General features: G+C 34.7%; 1 long non-coding RNA gene and 1 pseudogene across 1 annotated transcript; one reads left to right on the top strand and one right to left on the bottom strand.

Annotated features, from left to right (window-relative positions):
* Nucleotides 1-3,415: 3,415 nt before the first annotated feature.
* On the bottom strand, nucleotides 3,416-5,029 carry LOC113765530. Its single transcript, XR_003467731.1, has 2 exons — nucleotides 4,712-5,029; nucleotides 3,416-3,799 (listed from the first exon to the last, which is right to left on the bottom strand). It is a non-coding gene; the product is annotated as an uncharacterized LOC113765530 (long non-coding RNA).
* A 721-nt stretch (nucleotides 5,030-5,750) lies between these two features.
* LOC113765324 lies at nucleotides 5,751-7,519 on the top strand (annotated as a pseudogene).
* Nucleotides 7,520-17,770: the final 10,251 nt, after the last annotated feature.

Here is a 17,770-nt window from a genome sequence, read left to right as displayed (position 1 = left end):
CACCAAGTCAATCGTTTGTGGTAGTCCAGCCAAATGACGCCTCACTAAACTTGCCTCGTGATTGCATTGCTAAAGCTACTGAATACTTTCTCCTTGGCCTCAGTGGCCTGAGCTCTAAAACTAAAAGAAACTTGCTCTGCACTTTACATTAATTTGCAGCCACGGTTTAGCATTAGGTAACCCGGGACCAATAAGAGCGGCCCCCCCTTTCTTTTTTGGAAGTTTTTTGTTTCTTGAAGTAAAGTTAAAGGATTATAATAAAAGGGCAAATAGATCTTACATCATTGAGATAGAAATACTACGGACCACATACTGGAACAGAACATTAAACAAAACACCAAACATATACAATATTTTAAAAGGCGAGGGCGTTGGATGGGGTGTTTTATATTTATCCAAACGGGACAAAAGTCCTAAGGTATGGAGTGTAAGTTCCACAAATTTTAATTTAAAAATATTATTATTGTTTAATAAATGAAATTACAACATAACTCTAATTCATACATTAACCATCTACAATCATGTTAATAAAAAATAGCTATATTTTGGGATCAGAGAAAAGAAAAAAATTAGGAAACAAGTCATGTATGCTTTTATTTTGTATTTCTTCCAAACTATTTTCAAAGAAAAATAAATGGAATCATTCTATTAAACAATAATAAGGACATGAAACAAAGATAAGGAAGATAAGATAGTTAAATTAAAGTTCAAAATTAAAAAAAAAAACACAAAAACGCCCCAAATGCCCAACATCCCAAATGCTCAGGATGAACGTCCAACAACACTTACGCCCCCATTCAAATGCCCCAGAGCATTTGAAACTTGTCTCGCCCTAGGGCTCAGCCCCAGACTCGCTCTAGAAACACTTAATTGGATTTGTATACCCACTAGCCCCCTGCCACAGCCTCTTTAGGTTCCCCCTCCCCTAGATTAGGATAGAATAGATTATACAAATGTATCGTTGCTAATAAAAAAAAAAAGTCAGAATTGTGCAGTCTGGATGCGGTGGGAGCCTGGGAGGTGGAGACCTTTCTTGGACAAAAGGTCGGCCACTCATTTACATTCCCGGTGGTGGAATTGGCCACTCGAATATTGCTGTCTCACTTGTTTATTCCCCAATAACTATTGAATTTGGTCCAATGATCAGAGACAACTTCTTACGGCTATCTTTGCCCAATGCATTTAGGTAAAGTATATATGTTTCTTTTCGTCAAAAAAATCCAGAAGGTGGAGTAGCACCTAATTTCTCATAGCATAAGAATAGAGTAAATGTCAGAGAAAAAAAATTTACACAACAAATACCGAAGCTGACGGTTACGACCACTTAGCGAAGACGTGATCATCTGAAGCTCCGAGTCCTTTACTTTCTGTGCTAGAGGTTTGATCGGAGGTGAATTAATTATATAATTCAGTGCTATTTGATTTTATGCACTCTGTGTCTTTCTTACCCAAAAGAAAAAGAAAAAGAAAAACTTATTGCCTACCAAAGACAATGATATGTGAGCAGTCCTTACCCAAAAAAATAGAAAAATAAAAAAACTTATTACCTACCAAAGACAATTTGTTTGGACAGCTGATTATTTTTCCAAAAATATTTGTTTACATCATCATTACAATTTCCAATACACCTTTTTATTTTTCCAATTACCTTTTTATCTCACATACATCACATCACAAAAAGTGTTACAGTAAAAATATCTCAAAATGATATGTGAGTAGTCCTAACTTGTTTATTCAAATGGCTTATAGCAATTACTAGGTTTTCTGCCCTGACGCTATGCGTCAGGTAGGTAGGTAGAATCTGATATTTTATTATAATGAGTATGCTTATAGGATTTGGCTTCCACAATACTATGATATTTTATTATAATGAGTATGCTTATAGAATTGGCTTCCACAATACTACTATTGCCCGTTGCCTCAAGCATTTTCACAACGACATATTGATACTTTTGCCATTATAAAAATAAATGTTTGATTTAATTGTAGGATCATGTTATTATATTGTGTTGAATGTAATTTATTGTGAGTGAAAGTATAACAAACAAGAAAATAGTGAAATGCTGATATGATATGTGAATTACACTTTAGAAAGTAAAAATAACTGCGGATACCTAAGTGAGAGATCCTATAATCGAGACCTCCCACTTACACTATAATAATAATAATAATACAATGTTGGAAAAGAATTGAATTGAATGACAAAATAAAAGGAATTATAAGTACAACGTTTTAAATTCATAACCTTCCGACTTAAATTTTTTTTTTTCCAATATTCATACGAAACATGCATTGCCCGTCAATTGGGTCCTCAACCAATTGGAAAGGCCAACCTTCCTATTACACCTCAAGAATTAAACTCAAAGTCATTAATTTACTCTCGTCGTTGATTCCTTTTATGATAATAATTAGAAAAAAAAACTATATTTGGGGTCGGAGGTTGGAGAAAGTTTAGGCTGTGATAAAAAGATTTGTTGATCATAGACACAAAACTGCTGGATCGCAATCTCTGATAACTGGACCTGCTTCCATGAGACCAAACAGCCCTTTTTGTCCTCATTCCTTTTTTGTCCTTGACCCAGTCAATCATAAAACCCCGGAAGTTCCAGACTTTTTTCGCACAAGAAAGGCAATGCTTGATAAGTACACTCACGCCACGTTTGTTGGCTACTTAAATGATATTGGAATCACCAGAAGAGTGCTTTCAGCGGGAAACTGGATGCAAAAGTTGTGAGAAACTCTATGCCCAGAGCAATGTCAGCACAAGGAAGACCATGAAAGCCAGTCCAAAACAAAACCCAGCTATGGCCATGAAATCCTGGAGATCAGTTTTGACATCCATCCAGGATTGGAGGATTCCTCCAATCCTCCATTGGTTCAAGCTCAATTCAGACGGCTCAGCCTTAGGAAACCCAGGTCCAGCGGGAGCTGGAGGTGTTATCAGAGACGCCTCCGGATGTTGGATTAAAGGATACTGCAGAAACTTAGGTTCTACAAACAGCATGCTGGCGGAATGTTGGGGTATCCGAGATGGACTAGAAATAGCCCTTTCCTTAAAAATTTCTCAACTTGAAGTTGAAGTTGACTGCGAAGCTATTATTACTTTGTTGCCAATCCTAATCACCTTTTGAACTCTATCATTTCGGATTGCAGATCCCTCCTTTCGCAGCTGCGGCTTGTTAAAATATCCCACATATACCGGGAGGCAAATAGATGCGCGGACGCACTCGCAAGAATGGGAGGCAGATTACAATCCAACTTTGTAACTTTTGCTAATTGTCCTCAAGAACTCGCTTTTGTCTATGATGAGGACTTGAAAGGGATCTGTTTTCCCCGCACTATCTCTTTTGCTTTGTAATAGATAGGGCTAAACTCTGTTGTTTATTAATATTTAATCCCTATTTTCACCAAAAAAAACGGTAAAATGACACAATATACTTTTCAATTACCATCACAGCTAGAAAAGCTTTTCACTTGCTTCAGTACAGCATCAGAGGGGAATCATCTCATGATAATGTAGCCTAACCAGCTTTATAACCTAAACAAACATAACGTCCTGAACTACTTAAAACTCAGGATGTGAGTAACGTCCTGAACTACATGGTTAAAAGTAAACAAACACATAATTCAATTAAAATAGCAATACTCTCAAGTCCACCATAGTATTCAATAATTGCTTTCCAAGGACCATTATTACATGTTCAGTAAACCTCAGAAGAAACAGTTAGGGAGAGACAGATGCCACCTCTCAGCAGCTGCAACATAACCCATTCTCCCAGGTGCAGGGGCGACATAAAGCCTGCAAACAAGTTGAACTCAATGCACTTAATGAAAAATAAGTCGCATCTTGCAGATGTAAATAATACATGTCATGTACTGAACAATGTGGCGCTCAGAAGATGTGGGTTAAGAATAGATTCTGAACTGGACAAGGTTCAAGACATTGCAATTTTATCATTTTACATATGGGAATTAGGAAAACCATTTCTGTTACACCTATGCACCGATGCACAAACTTATGCGCAATTCATCCGCTTCTTCCTAGACTCAATTATCTGCAATCTAGTAGAAAATTCAATAGGAAAACAAGGGAAGGAAAAAACACTGGCCAGAGAAAGCTAAGAAGAAGAATGAGGAACGGGAAAAACACATCTGGTAAAGAAGGCGAAGAAAGAACGTGAGGAAAATTCTCTATTTTGTATTTAACTACTATGAGAATAACTGGCAATCATTTGCATTTTCTTCTTCTTCTTCTTCTTCTTTTTTTGTTTAATGAGTTTAAAGATAAGAAGAAGGATTATCCAGCTATCCATTAAAATTACAATTAAATACAAACCTTTTGAGAATTGTTGTCTCTCTCTGAAATCTAATATGTCGAACTATAGGACCACAACAAAAAGCCAGAGTCCCAAGCAGTCCTCTAAAAAATTAAGGTGATTGTTCACATAAATCACCATTAATTAACTGCAACAACAGTAAAGTTTGAAGCACAAGTACAAGAATTCTTGGTCTGCTAAGCCAGAAAAATCTGGAAGCCAAATATATAAAGAAACCAAAAATTGAATACCATCTATCAATTGCTTGCTATTTTGACATACTGTAGGTCGAAGCCTCATGTATTTTTCATCCAAGTATAGACATAATCTGCAAGTACCACAAAAACTTTGAGGAAAAAAACATACGAAAAGGTGGCAAAGGTTTAAAAGAATACCTCAGGCAGTGAATAAGGTCTCTGAATTCCAAATCTTTTCAGAAATAAGGTCAATAAGTAGTTTCCTCCAAAAAACCAGTGAGATAGAAAGCTGTGAATACGAGCTATTCGGTTTGATGGATAATCGAATAATCAGAAGGGGAGGGGAATGGGTGGCCTATGGAACGGGCAAAATTTACGCCCCACTGCCTACTTCTGGCCTTGTATATCAATGGAGCGACGATATTGCCCTGAACCTCTTCTTCGAATGTCACATTGTAAAAGCAACTGGAGTTGCTAAAATGTACTCTATAACCGGTCCATGTCTACTGTAGCTAAACCAACTCACGCCTATTTTTACCCCTGGTAAAGAAAGCCACTCACCACCTGGTAAAGGACGCCATGCGGACAGCAGCCACCGCCCACTCAGCAGTGGAGCCAAAGCAACTACAATGATACATGAAACAAGAGGCCCACGCGTCTGAAGTGAAATATACAAGAGGGCCACGCGGACAGAAGCGAATTTCCAGCAAAACCACTGTCACCAATCATCAAAAGACCAAAACAACCCTCAAACTCATAAAAATAACGGCATAACCGGTTCATTCTGTACTGTTCACAAGCGATTCATGCTTTATATATGTAAGATAGACCTTTTTTAAACGTTAATCTTATGTCATTGATGAGCAATTCTTAATTTGTTGGTAGTCGGACACAATTGGGCATAACTGTTCATCTTAGTTCATCCGCCTTGACGACCTTCTTGGGGTTAACAATAATTAAAGGGTCATTTTAACTATTCTTTCTTCCAAGTTTTATCATGTTAGAGCATTGTTTGGAGCAATTATTTTGAATTTTTTTTTGACAAATGTAGGTGGTTTAACATATTATAAGTCAATGCGGTAAATTCTATCTGCATTTACTAAGCATTTTTCTTCCACCAAACTCAAAAATCATACGAACCAGTTCAATAATAATAATAATAATAATAATAAAGGATTGTTTCCCCATTAAATTGAAATTAATTTCAGGAAAATAAATTTAAAAAAAACAACTGAGATGTGAGAATCTTGACAAGGTCAAAGACTCAAAATGTCTGCCACTTGCAAAATGTTCAAATATAAAAGGGATTGGGCACATCTAACGGTGAATCATGTGATATGCCTATGCAAGCTACTATATATTTATTCAGCAGCTCTCCCGTTTCTCAGAGCAAAGAAAACCACCGGATTATTTCAAAGATTCAATCAATCAGCTATGGAGAAGACATCAAAAGAATCTAACAGTAGATTCAGAGTTTTGATGTTCCCATGGCTAGCTCATGGCCACATATCTCCCTTCTTGGAACTATCCAAGAGACTCGCCAAAAATAACTTCCAGATTTACTTTTGTTCCACTGAGATCAATCTGACTTTCATCAAGAAAGATAGAAACTTGGAGGAGTACTTCTCTAATCAATCAATGAAATTAGTACAACTTGATTTGCCACACTTCCCTGAACTTCCACCGCACTATCACACGACAAAAAACCTCCCATCCCATCTCAACCAGACGCTCCATCATGCTTTTAATTTGGGAAAGACCAACTTCCAAAACATCCTTAACACTTTGAAACCTGATTTGCTAATCTACGATATTTTCCAACCGTGGGCCTCAGAACTAGCTTCACTGATTCATGTTCCATCTGTTCTTTTCTTAGTCACTGGAGCAGCTTCTTGGTCTTGGGTGCACTTTCATCATCTGGCCTTCAGTAAAGGATTCCCCGGTGTCAATGAGACTTCTTACCCTTTTCCGGCACTATTTCTGCGGGATTATGAAATAAAGAAGATGGCTGCAGTTGTCGAAGAATTCAAGAAAAATATCCCCGAAGAAGCACTACTTGACTTATCTCCAACTAAGTCCTTTGAAGTATCTTCAGACATTGTTTTGATGAAAAGCTGGAGAGAGATTTAGGGAAAATACATTGATCATTTGTCTTCCTGCTGTAAGAGGAAGATGATAGTTGTAGGTCCTCTTGCTGAGCTAAAACATGATGATGCCAAGGAGGGGGAGTTGGAGTGGCCCGATTCCCATCTCATCGAATTTCTGAATGGCAGAGATGAATCATCAGTGGTTTATGTTTCTTTTGGGAGCGAAACCTTTTTGTCCAGGGAAGAAAGGGAAGAAATGGCATACGGGCTGGAGCTGAGTAATGCTAACTTTATATGGGTAGTTAGATTTCCCGTGGGACATGCCATTGCCCTTGAGGATGCTCTACCACAAGGGTTTCTGGAGAGGGTGAAAGAAAGAGGGGTGGTGCTGGATGGATGGGCACCACAGGCTAAAATTCTTGAGCATCCAAGTACGGGTGGATTTGTGAGTCATTGTGGATGGAGTTCTGTTATCGAAAGCATATATTATGGGGTACCATTGTTAGCCTTGCCCATGCTTTATGATCAGCCATGGAATGCTAGACTTGCAGTAGAGATTGGTGTTGGCACTGAGATTCTGAAGGATGAAAATGGGCAGATCAAGAGGGAAGAGGTTGCTAAAGTCATAAAACAGGTAGTTGTAGAGAAGAAAGAGCTAGGAGAATTATTGATACAGAATGCTAAAGAATTGAGTCACAAGTTCAGAGAAGGAGGAGAAGAAGAGTTGCATGAAGCAGTAGAGAAGCTCAGGAGTTTATGCAGCAAGAACAAGTGGCAAGAATAGTGAATCCAAGGAATCCCATTTTATGTATCTTAATGTTTATGATGAGCAATTCTGTGGATGTAATAAAGATTATTTACACTAATGTGTAGATAATGTACTCCAGAGGAAAATGACTGTCATGGTCCTGAAATTTCATGAAGTTATTCTTAGAATTATTTTCTAATTCGGGCTTCCACTGACTAATTTTGTCCCAAAGACGGCTTAAATGAAGATTACTAAAGCCCACTACAGTATAATTCACTAGATCTGTTTCAATGTAAGGCCTGTTATTGCGATTAGGATTATCTTAATGGAAGGTCTCACTATAGTTATAAAAGACTAGATCCCTCTCGGATCGATAAAACTAGCATCATATTGTTAGGATGGCTTATCCCATTGATAACCATCATACAGAATTTGAAGAGGAAGACCGAGCCATCTATGCCAAGCACGTGAACCACAAGGTTCTCACACATTTCTCAATAGCATACTGCTATGGTGCCTTGTCCCATTGATAGTCACCATACGGAACTTGGAGAGAAAGAGGGAGCTGCCTATGCCAGGCAACCACAATGTGATGATCAAGGTTCTCACACATCTCTATCATTGATAACATTAGCATCGTATTGTTAGGGGACTTGTCCCATTGATAGCCACCATACAAAATTTGGAGAGGATAAGCGAGCCACCCATGCCAAGCATGCGAACCACCACGTGCTGATCAAGACTTTCACACATGCCCTCCCATACAGAACTTGGAGAGGGAGAGAGACCCACCTATGCCAAGCACGTGAACCACAACGTGCTGATCAAGGTCTTCATACATCTTTTAATCTCTTGATCTATTTTTGGAGAACGGTAAGTAATTTTATTATAGTGGTATTCAAATATCTAGTATTGAGATTTTGAAAAATCCTACTAGTGGTATTAGAGCACCAATATTAGATTTTGAATCGTTAAGTTTTCAAGTCCATAATTTGTAGTTTTGAAAGTTTCTTTAAAGATTACAATTATGAGTGGTTTACTACCATGCCGTTTGTATTAGATCTACTAGGTCTACTGTTTTTATTTTTAATTTGATTTTGCCTTCGCCGTATGAACAGATTAAATTCATATGGCGTTTGTGAAGAAGAGGTTAATATAAAATATGGATTGTGGGTTTATGAAGTTTTCAAACGTTGTTTATGGTCAACTGTACCAATACAATGGTACAATACAATGATCAATAAATAAGTTTCTTGTGATAATTGGTTGTTTATTAGTTGTCTCCGGTTGACCAAAGCTCCATATTAGCAAGCGCAAAAGCTTTAAACGACCATGCACTGCGAGTTCCTACACGACCTCTTGATTTGTTAAGGCATAACGTTTGACATATCATGGGCACCACAGGTGTCTAAAACCGGTTTGGCTGCTGTTCTTTTAAGTTTTAAGAAACTTAGATTCATGGTCAGTCTTTCTTGCTTGAATCACGACTTTAAGTTACGGCTATTTATCCCTATTGATGTGGTGATTCATGCTTGGCTTTGCGACCTTCCTCTCTTTAAAGAAAGAATGCATGGTTGTCAAGTATTGAAGTTGATCTAGTCATCAACTTTTGCCCAATTCTGGACATGAATTTGCACTTCCACTTACGTTGAAAGGTTCTGATCTTCGAGTTCCCGTACTTATGCACTGTTTACTGAGAATCTGTTTTCGTGCATGCTGGAGAATTCTTGAAAATCAATTTAATTTGTTCATGGAAATAAGTTTGGCGAGTAAATCTGGCTATGTTACAAAATATGTTTGATCATATATTTCAGTCATTATGTTTGTATCTAATGGTCAGTGATTAAGTTTGATGCATATATAAGGTTGGTGAGCAAGTGATGCCGGAGAAAAGCTAAAAGAAGGATAAGTAGCAGGTTTGCCACAAAACAATCCTAATGTGATGCTTGGGGAAGTAAAGGCTCAGGTTAGCTTATATCTAAATATGCATGTTCGCACAATTAAAGAACAAATTATACAGTGGTCTTGGCTAATGACCAAATGATTATGCTGCAACTTTTGAAGCACGTTATCCCTCCTTTGTTCCTATGGCTTACAAAATATCCTTCAGTTGCATGTTTGTTTATACATGGTATAAGGGAAATTATCGGAAAAAGCTTAAGTTTATTTACTTGCTTTTATTGGCATTGTGTTATTGAATCCAAGATTTATTTGATTCAATGCATTGAGGGATAAATTAAGGTTTGGACTCTCTTTGTGCTTAAGCTTGACATATTCTATATGATACGTTCTCGGAACTTCATGAATATAAGTGCAATTTATTTGTTTTGCTCTTCTATAGATGATATGAAAGAGTTTATGTGCAAAAAGTTTTTTGTCTCAGTTAAATAATTCTTGAATTATAATAAATCGTATCGCCAAATAACTTTTGTTATATTTATAGAATTATTTAATAAGGATCCTGAGATGTCCATGTTTTGAAGTTCTATGTTGATTTTCAACTTGGATTTGCATCAAAGTTGAAATTGTTACTTGAGATATGAATTTTGGCATGATATTTGGGATAGCCTTCTTGGTTCATGTATTTATAAGAATATGTCACATATATTCGTTTGGCCATGATTTTAAAGGCACAAATAAAATTTTTAGAGCAAATTGGACAAATGGTTTGGGATTTATTTTAAGCAAACAAAGTTTTAGTTTGCCAGTGTCATAATTGGATTTATTATATATTGACATAAAAAATTTTGTCTCAGTTGAATAATTGTAATAATTATTACAATTATTACCATCTAGGTGGCTATTATTTTAATTCATAAAATTATTCGATAAGGATTTTGAGATGTTTGTCTCCTAAAATTATTATCATAATTACCTACCCGGTGGGGATATTTATGTATATTAATTTAAGAAAGGTTAAGTGATTGCCATGGTATGTTTATGACTATATAGTATTTATCTCAGTTAAATAATTTATTGAATTATTATAAGTGTAAATTTGAAGTTGTTAACTCACACAACTTGTATAAATTTTACATTTATACTAAAATTGTATAGATTTACACCAAATATAGTATAAATTATACGAACCGCTTAAAATTTGATAGAACTCGGCTTGTGAGTTCCTAATCCCTACAATGAGACATGCTTGGGTCTACACTCTACACTGAGCTACAATAATAAGTTGTACCCGTATTGTTTATTTCGTTTTACCTAATCATGTTTGAATAATTGGATGAGTCCCAAGGAAGTTAAGAATATTTTAAGGCACAAATACTTAACCAAGATAACTTTGAACAACAATCATATTGGTACTTGTTTTAATACATATAGATTCTATTTAACATTTCCATACAGGGAGGGAGCAAGGTATTTAATTCAAAACCTCTAATTTTTGTAATCTCAACTCCGAAGTAAAGGGACTTTTTTTTCAGCGGGGGGAATTTTTTATACTATCCAAATATCAAGCACCTTCAAAATTATTACTGTATGTCAATTATATATCGTATGCAGCTTAGTCTTTAGTTCAAGTCTTTAGTTTGATAACTAATACTTCTTCTGCTCCAAATTGTTTGTCGTGATTTTAAATTTTTAAAAATAGTGTACTGATTGTGATGTTAGTGCATTTGTTTCTAACTTTGTCTTCTAAAATTCGAGATTCAAATTTGAATCAAGCATAAAACATAGCTAAAAGTAGGTATAAGGAAAAAGAGATCAAAAGTAATTTTCATTTTGAAACATTTCAAAATTAAAAACATGACACTTACAAGCATGTCATAACAGAAAAGGAAAGTGGGAACTAATCTCTTACCAGTGTATCTCCTTCATATTCCTCAAGTCTCTAACCCCTCTTTCAGTCAGTCAAACGGAAAAACGGAAAGCTTAGAAAAAGAAAAACGGAAAAAGGAAACTGAAAAAATGCGAACTGCCTTTTAGCTTCTTAATCCTTACCAAGGAAAAGTTTTAAAAAAAATGATTGCCATCCTTTTCTAAACAGCCAAAAAGAATTAAGACTCACTATGGTTTGTTTGTTGAAAGAATATGCTTGATAGTCTTAATACAGAAAAAGAGAGTGAACAACTGTAACTCAAATTGATCGTTTATGAATTGAGATGTAAAAAAACTAAATATTAGACTAATATAAGTCTACCTCTTACACCTTTGACTTGCCTTGGGTTTTGTTAGGATCCAAGCGCGGAACACATAACTATTGAAATATCAAGTACACAATAATTTAATGAGAAACAAGTCACAAGCATGAAAGATAGACGACACACAATATTTAACGTGGTTCGATTCCACCATTGAGCCTACGTCCACGGAGAGAAACACGTTTTTTATTATGAGAGGAAAACCTTATACAAGAATACAATTTGAATCTAAACCCAACCCTTGTATACCATCTCTCCTCTCCCAAGAACCCTCTCTCACACCCTAGGTATAAGGCTACATCTTGCCCTTGTGTCTCCTTGTATGTCTCTTGTGTAGTATGTCAACCCATCTATTTATAGGGAACATTATTTGGCCAAAACCCAAATAACAATAGGAAACCAATTCTAATTCTTAAACTTGTACGGAATAGGAAATAATTTCTAATTCTAAACTAAATAGAATATTTTTTGGCTACTACTTCAAGTAACTAAAATCAATTAGAAAATTAGTTACTTTCACACAAAACAAGAATTCTACCTAAAAGAAAATTAAGCCAATTTCCTAACAGGTTTTAATCACCTTTTATTAGCTATCCGATTAGAAAAAAACTAATTCCCTCTTTCTCCTCTTTAGAAAAACTTCCTAACCAAAACTTCCTCCAATATCCCATGGAAGAGAGATCAAATTTGTCTAATATTTCCCCATTGGAGGATTTCTCTCTCTTTAGTTTTTTTCCATTTGTGTGAATAAAATCTTTCTTAAAATTTTCTGGTGAGAGTTTCTTCTTTCCATGACCCTAGGGTAACCTAGTGAGAGTTTTCTTCTCTCCTAAGATTTCTAGTGAGAGTTTTAAGTAGTTTTTTCATGTTTCTTTTATTAGATTTTAGTTTTTTCATGTTTTGATTAAAAGACCTGAAATTTCTAAGATCTAGTTGGCAAATATTACCATAATATCTGAACTTGAAGAGTTAATCAGTAGATCTAGCAATGATACACAAATGTTTGTGAGGTTATAATTATTTTATCTCATTTTTTAAAATATTTTTTAAAATTTTAAAGTGTAATTTTTTCTATTCTTTAGATTCATAGTATCCATTCTTCAAATTTGTTTTTTTAATATCTATGTATGTTTGATGTTATAACTTCTACTATTAGTGCAAATTTTAATGATATTATAGTATTTTATAAAAAAATCTCCTTTAATTTAAAATTTTTATTCAGATGTATGTTTTATTCTTATAGTACACAAAGTTATTGATTTATCATTCAATATTTAACGATTAATTTTCTGTTTATGACAATATTACTATTGAATTACTTCGTCAATTGATAGGTGAATAATTGAAAGATCACCTTTACTAGACAAGCGAACTAATCAATCTTTGATCGTTCAATTGGATGTGGATTTTTTTTTTTTTTTTGATAGAAAAACTGGAAAATTTTATCAGGGTGAAGATAGATCTGTAGTAATTGTGGAAGAAAGAAAAGATGGTGGAGAAAATCTCGAAGTACAAAGCAGAACTAGCATTCTTAGCTAATAACTAAGCAGGCACATTTAGATTCCTAAGAACCCAATTAGCCTCCCAAGTGACGAAATTCTGTAAACTAATAAAGATATCATCTAACAGCACTCCGTAGGCTGACACTTTGGTTGGATTTTTGGACTCTGACTATGCCAAAAATTTTGATAAGAGAAAATCACTTTCAATTTATGTATTTTGTATTGATGGTTGTGCAGTTAGTTGGAAAGTTACTTACAATCTAGTGTAACTTTATCTACTACGAAGGCAGAGGATATGGCTGTGATCGAGACAATCAAAGAAACCTTGTAGTTGAAAGTTTGTTTGGCGAGTTCAATCTACATCAAGGTATTGCTACTATTTACTGTAATAGCCAAAGTGCTATTCACTTGACTAAAGACCAGATGTATTGATAAGTGACTAATTTAAGCTACTTTTGAATGATAGTTTATGTTATTTTTAGTCACTTTTACAATATTATAAGAAGAAAATGGATCATTTTGACTATAATTAGTGTAAAATGCTCTTAAGTGATTAAATGAGATTTATGTCACTTTTTACTTGCATTTTGTCCATAATTTGTATAGGAGTTGGAAATATACTTCATTTGGATGAAAAGGAAAGTTGACAGCTTTAACACATTTTCGTATTTTGGCTATACCTTGAGCTACAATGATCGGATTGAGATGATTCTTGAACCATTTTGAAGATAAGAGATAGATCTATAAATCTTGTGAAGATATTGAAATCTAGTTTGAAGGTTTTCCAGGTCAAAAAGCTGAATTACAGTAGTCAATTTCTATGGTCGAAGCTGAAATGAGGCATTGAGCAGTGAAGGGTATTTCAGTCATTTCTCAGCCTACACAAATCCAAATGAGGTGATTCTTGATGCATTGGAAATCTAACTCAAAGGCTACAAGTTTTATGTTTTGGTCAATAGTTAATTCAGCTTCTATTATCGAGAAAAGTTAAGTTGAAGTTGAGGCAAAATTGGAGCAATATTGAAGACTGGACAGAAATTGTAAAGAAAGGCAGGGAAACAATCCGGCCGACAATCCGGCCGGATTATGGCCGGATTCTGATTAGAAATGGCTGCTCTTCACTTGCACAACTTGTTTCCTCCTCCAATAATTCACCAGTATTGATGGACGTGTGACAACCACTTAACAGCTATAAAAGGGATGTTTGAAGCCTCATTTCTTGACTATATTCATCTATAAATAGCCATGGACTTGCAAGGATCAAAAGAGATTAGAGAGTGCAAGAAACACCACAAAAGTAGTTCTTAACTTGTTTCTTAGCTCTTTAGTTTAGGTAGTGTAGGATAGTTAGTTTCTAGCTAGTTTATCCTTTCTTGTATATTAGCTAGGTGAAGATGAAGTTGGAGAATGAAGAAGGCAAGGAGAGAGCTCATGTGACAAGGGTTACTCTACCTTCGAATTCTTTATCTTTTGTAATTGATTTTTAAGTTTAGTTAATATCCAAGTAATGGATTTGTATTTTATTATGTGTTTCTAAAGTTTATGCCTTGGATTTGGTTGAACTTTCTATGATTGTTAGTGTCTATTATTTGGCTATTTGATGCTATTATTTTGAGCAAGTTATTTAGCACTTTAGCTCTTTAAATCATGATTAAGTTGGTACCATTAATTGTGATTATCTAAAGGTGTTGTTTCTTCAATGAACATTGAGATTTAATACTAGTTCAAGAAGTGCTAAACCTAGGGAGTACACTCACGAGAGTAGAGGTGCACCTTTGTGGGTTTAGTGATTCATTTCATGTAATTTCATAGAAGAAATAAACTTGTAACTAATTTCATAACCACGACAGTAGATATAGATTAGTTACAAGTATAGTTGATTTACTATGAGAGTAGGTTTCACATGCATAAAGAAATTACGCCATAACTAGCAGAGATAGTAGTATTCAATGATCCAAAAGTAGCACTTGCATGAGTAGTTAGGAATACCATAACTTAAGGATCTTTCATTTGTTATTATCTTGCATAAGTTTAGCATAATTTTATCTCTTTTAATTCATTGATCGTCTAAATAATAAAGAAACTTTAGTAGTACCGGTAATTGCCCAATCTTTCTCGTGGGATCGACCCGATATATGCCCTAAACTACTAGTTGACCTGTATACTTGCAGTCAAAACGGGTATAAATTGGATTTAAACTTGTACTTGTATTAAAATCCCGTCATGTATCATGAGAGGATGAAACACATTGATACAAAATTTCACTTCATTCGAGATACTATTGCTCAGAAAAAAGTCCCCGCTCAAAAACTCAATACCAAAGAAAATCTATGGTTTATTTGGATAGAGGATTATTTGCCAAAATTTATTTGCTTACATCACCATTACAATTTCCAACACACCTTTTTATCTTCCCAATTACCTTTTTATCTCACATACATCACATCATAAAAAGTGCTACAGTAAAAATATCTCAAATAATTTACAATCCAAACAGAGCTCAAGCAATGTTCACGAAAACTCTTCCAATTTACAAGTTCAAGCAATGTTTGGATTTCGTTGGTGTTCATTGTTCGTGATTTAGGGTCCATTGAAGTTTATTTGGAGAAGGTGGAATAGATTTGAAATTGTCAATATTGGGGACATGCTAAGATGGAGATTTGTTAAGTATGACTTTGTTCCACATTGTTTTTGTACAAAAAAAAAACATTTCCCTTAGTTAGCTATAAATAGAATGGACCTTTCATGAGATTAAGGGCACCAAACTAAGAGAGTATTAGTGAGCTATTTGGACCTTTGGGTAATTAAACCTTTTTGTTAGTAAAATTATTTTTGACTCTCTTATATTTTAGCTTTAGGTGTTCTTGGGCTTGGAAACACTTTTTAAAGGCTTTTGTACTCTCTTTTTCATAGTGAAATTCTACTCCTCTCCTTGTAGACGTAAATCAATTTGATCGAACTACATAAATTCTTGTATTCTTGTTTCATTTATTTGTGCTTTGTTATTTGCCTTTCGAGATTGTCAAGAATCTTTTTGGTCAATTTTCGGATACCACAACTAACACTTTCTTTAATAGATATTTGTCTCTTCATACCCTTTTGGCCATACTGACCAAAACTGCTAGATTCATTAATTTAATGTTTCTTTTACGGAAGCATATAATTTTCCAAAGATACGATTCAAATGATTATCTAAGAAAACCAGTCCACTAGAGTGAAACATGGAACTTGATTAATTTGGAAAAGACCCAAATATTGGACCTCATTCGGAATTAAGAAAAGTTCACATGATGGCATTCTTACAGCATCTAAGATATGGAAGATGAAAACCTTTTTATTTTTTCGTTGCACATATGTTGTTTTCAAATCATTTACTTTGAGAAGAGAAATAGACAAAATCTCATGAATGGAATTCATACTAAGAAAATCGGAGATTTGTACTTACATAAGCAAGAAATAGACCCATATAGAAACTAGGAAGCATCCAATTGGAAAACCTGAAATTTTCTTGGTAAATGGTTGAGATTCTTCTCTTCCTTTTGTGCTAATAAAGTATGTTACGCTTAGACATTAATTATAGGAGTGTGATGCTCAAAACAGGTATTTAAAATGTCTTGCTAAGGACACCTAGACTCGTGGCTGATTATTTAATTTCATAGAATAATCTTAAGTTTTAAATCCAAAAATGATTCTTTTATCAACAGATTATACATCATACCGTTGAGTTTCTCATTGATTTTGAACATTATTGTGGTTCATGTCATTCAAATGTATGAACTCTGGCATGCGTGTCCTGGCCTACAGAAATATGATAGTAACCTGGAGCCTTTGGTGCTAGGAATATGAGTTTGGAGAACATGTGGGAAACTCAAGTTCCTAACACCAAAGGCTGAGTTCGAAGAAAATATAAATTTCTTACTGAAAAGGAGAAAATATGTATACTACACCTATAGTGTGGCGTTTCTTGTTTGTATATGGTATTTATCACTTGGTACAATTTCGCCAATTTTACTAGCCAAGTTTGCTGACCTGAACTAAATAGTTCAGATGTTTATGACGACTATTGTCGAAATTAATAAAATTGTATGAAATAATTGTGGTTTGTTAATAATTAGATTTATCTTAAACCACTAATCTTTTAATTATCTTAATAATTTAGAGTAAATAAGTAAAACATTGGTCTACAAACCCCAAAAAAATGAAGTCTATAGAATAACAGTTAAAATTTTTATGTGTTACTTATATATTATATATATGTGAACATTTATATAGTCTATATGTGTATGATTTTTCAAGTAACCTAATCTCGATTCGAAATATATTTTAAAAATGGCTGAAATGAGTCACATATGTGATAGATTTTTACCCGTCAAATCGGTCTTTTCCCTTATTCAGGATTGGGCTTGTCAAAACCCAATTAAGTAACCCAAAATTAGGACTGTCAATGGGGCTGGGCCAGCCCGAGCTCGGCTCGTTCGACCCGACAGAAAGCCCGATGAGCCCGATCATTTAGTGAGCCGATCTGAGCTTGAGCCTAAAAATTAGGCCCAAATTAAATATGAGCCAAGCTTGGGCCTTATTAGGCTCAAACCCGATATAGGCTCGGCCCTTTAATTACCTATATATATAATATTTATATTTTGATATTATGTATAATTATATATCCAAATATATTATTACTAAATACTAAACATAAATATAAATTACAAAACACAAAAATATATCTAAAGACTCTTTCATGAGCTTTCTTGAGAGCCAATATTAGTAAT

This window comes from Coffea eugenioides, chromosome 3 (assembly GCF_003713205.1).
Source record: "Coffea eugenioides isolate CCC68of chromosome 3, Ceug_1.0, whole genome shotgun sequence".
Taxonomy (NCBI): domain Eukaryota; kingdom Viridiplantae; phylum Streptophyta; class Magnoliopsida; order Gentianales; family Rubiaceae; genus Coffea; species Coffea eugenioides.
The sequence above is the reverse complement of the archived record's forward strand: the minus strand, read 5'-3'. Positions and strand labels throughout refer to the sequence as shown.